The following is a 3,415-nucleotide window of genomic DNA, read 5'->3' as shown; positions in this document are numbered from 1 at the left end:
TTTTATTTGATTTCCTCATCTATGTGTCTATCCTTTTTCCAGTACTACACTTTGTTTTTCATAGTAGCTAATATGCCTTCCTTAGGCATTAAGACACATTTCTGTTGATAATATTAATACAGCAATATTTTTATTCTTTATAAAAATAGTCTCCCAATAAAAATGGTATTTTACCACACTAACCTTTAAATTCCATCCTAAAAATGTAGTTATACACACAAATTTCTAACCTCTTGGAACATTTGGCATAATGGATTTTAGTCACTGGAATAAATAATTGCTCAGAAAAGTAGCACTGCCTCAATTGTGTTATGATTTGGTAGTCAATATTCTTGCTTTCCAGTATAAAGGAGATCTCATAAGCAGAAACACTGGACTCCTTGTGGTTTCATCAATCAAGAGAACATTTCTGAGCAACTTCTGAGAAAACATTTCTTAACAGGTTGATCACAGATCTGGGATCTTCACTCCTCAAAATGGCACTGCCAGACACAATCGTGTTAGCTCCTGCCTCTGCACATTTATGGGTGGTGTCAGGATCTACTCCACCATCAATCTGTATGTCCAAAAATGAGAACTGGGTCTTCAACCAGTGAACCTTTGGCATCATATCTTCCATGTATTTCTGCCCTCCAAACCCAAGTTCTACTGCCATAAAAAAGGCCATATCTATCTGATTAGCCCATGGTGCCAAATATTCAACTGTAGTCCCTCGTTTGATAGCAAAGCCAAACTTCATTCAATTCTCCCAAATGTCTTTGGTCAAAGCCCCTGAGTTCTCAGTAGCCTCAAGATGAAAGGTAGATTGATTGGCTCCTGCTACAGCCATTGGATTTACCCACTCTTCTGACCCAGACACCATCATATACACGTCAAAGGGTCCTGCCCTAGCTGCTTTCAGAGGCTTTCTACCACAGGGTGACCAAAGGTGATGTTGGGAACAAAATGCCCATCCATTACATCCAGTAGCAGATAACTGGCCCCAGAGTCCAGCATCTGGAGGTCCTCAGCCCCAAAACTGGCCAGGTCACTGTTGAGGATGGATGGGCCAATCTTGTAGCCAGAAGCCATGGTGCTAGTTCTCTAGAGATACACTGTCTTGATTACTGAATCAACACAGTAAATCTTGAAATTGGAAAATGTGAGTTCTTCAACTTTGTTCTTACTTTACAGATTGTTTCGCTAATCTAGTTCCTTGGATTTGAATGTAAATTTTAGAATCAGCTAGTCATTATCTAATAAATTCTTAATGGATTTTTGATTGAGATTGTATTAAATCTATTGATCCACTTGGAAAGAATTAACATTTTAACAATATTGAGGTTTCCAATCCATGGATATGACATCTCTCTCAGCTTATTTAGATTTCTTTGATTTCTCTCATTGGCGATTTATAGTTTTCCACATATGTAACCTGAATGAATTTGTTAGATTTATACCTACATACTTCATTTTAGGGTATTATTTTACATTTTTTTTAACCTTCAATTCCAATTATTGATTTCCAGTATATCAGAATACAATTGATTTTTGTAAATTGACTTTTATCTGAAAATTTGCTTAAACTCATTTAATATTTCTGGAAAAAATTTTATAGATTCACTGGGATTTTTTGCATAGGAAATCATGTTATCTGAATAAAGACTGTTTTATTTCTTTCTTTCCAGTTTGATTGCTTTTATTTATCTTTCTTGCTGTATTGCACTAGTTAGGACTTTAAGTGTGATATTGAAGAGGAGTGGTGAGAGGGGACATTCGTGCCTTGTTCAAAATATTAGAGGGAAATCATTCAGTTTCTGAACATTACCTATAATATTAGCTAATGAGTTTTTATAGATACTCTGCATTAGGTTGAGCATTTTACCTTCTATCACAGTTCGCTGAGAGTTTTCATCATGAATGGATCTTGCATTTTGTCAAATGCTTTTTTTTACATCTATTGATATGGTTTCTCTTCTTTAGCCTCTTAATATGATCAGATTCATTGGTTGTTTTCCAATATTGAACCAGCCTTGCGTTCTGTGGATAAATTTCACTTGGTCATGATGTGTTGTCTTTTTTATACATTTCTGGATTAGATTTGCTAATACTTTGTTAGGGATTTTCTGTCTATATTCATGAGAGATTGATCTGTACTTACAATGTCTTTGTCTGGTTTTGATAATATGCTGAAGTTATAATAACATTGGAAGATTGTTTCCACTGATTCTGTTTTTGGGAAATGATTTTGTAGTTCTACCAATACATATATTATGTAGTTTCATCATTATAAATAACTGACATTATTTATTTTTAAATGTTTGGTAGATTCACTTTTGAAATCATTTGGACCTTCAGTGAGTTAAAACCTATAATTGTATTTTATTTATTTTATTGAGGTATAGTTGGTTTACAATATTAGTTTCAGGTGTAAAACTCACCTTAGGAGACATATCCAAAAAAATATTGTGACGATTTATGTCAGAGAGTGTTCTGCCTATGTTTTCTTCTAGAAATTTTATGGCTTCTGGTCTCACATTTAGCTCTTTAACCAAGTTTGAATTTTTTCATATAGTGTTAGAAATTTTTCTAATTTCATTCTTTTACCTGTAGCTGAAATTTTACCTGTAGCTGAAATTTTAGCTTTTACCTGTAGCTGAAATTTTCTAATTTCATTCTTTTACCCAGCACCACTTATTGAATAAATGGTCCTTTCCTCATTGTATATTCTTGCCTCCTTTTTTGTTAGACTAATTGAGCATAGGTGCATGGTTTTATTCTTTTGTTGTTGTTGTTATTCCATTTATTTTTTAAAAAAATTTGTTTTATGTTGGAGTATAGTTGATTTACAGTGTTGTCTTGGTTTCAGGTGTACAGCAAAATGATGCAGTTATACATATATCTATTTTTTCCAAACTCTTTTCCCAGTTAGGTTATTATAGAATATTGAGTAGAGTTCCTTGTGCTATACAGGAGATCATTTTTGGTTATCTATTTTAATTACAGTACTGTATATATGCCAATTCCATTTGTATCATTTTTTAAAAATTCTGCAATAAGCGATATTTGTCTTTGTCTGACTTCACTTAGTATAATACTCTCCACATCCATCCACATTGCTGCAAATGGCATTACTTCATTCATTTTAGTGGCTGAGTAATATTGCATTGTATATATGTACCACATCTTCTTTATCCATCCCTCTGTCGATGGACATTTAGGTTGTTTCCATGTCTTGGCTATTGTAAACAGCACTGCAATGAACATTGAGGTACATGTATCCTTTGGAACCATGGTTTTCTCTGGATATATGCCCAGGAGTGGGATTGCTGGATCAAATGATAGCTCTATTTTTAGTTTCTTAAGGAACCTCCATACTGTTCTCCATAGTGGCTGTACCAATTCACATTCCCACCAACAATCCCTTTTATCAACA

At 34.0% G+C, this 3,415-nt stretch overlaps 1 pseudogene; it reads right to left on the bottom strand.

Annotated features, from left to right (window-relative positions):
- Positions 1-391: 391 nt before the first annotated feature.
- LOC132496170 (ribulose-phosphate 3-epimerase-like) lies at positions 392-1,071 on the bottom strand (annotated as a pseudogene).
- Between the last annotated feature and the right edge of the window lie 2,344 nt (positions 1,072-3,415).

The sequence above is a fragment of the Mesoplodon densirostris genome, chromosome 9 (assembly GCF_025265405.1).
Source record: "Mesoplodon densirostris isolate mMesDen1 chromosome 9, mMesDen1 primary haplotype, whole genome shotgun sequence".
Classification (NCBI taxonomy): domain Eukaryota; kingdom Metazoa; phylum Chordata; class Mammalia; order Artiodactyla; family Ziphiidae; genus Mesoplodon; species Mesoplodon densirostris.
Note: the sequence above shows the minus strand (reverse complement) of the source record. Positions and strands in the feature narration are given on the sequence as shown.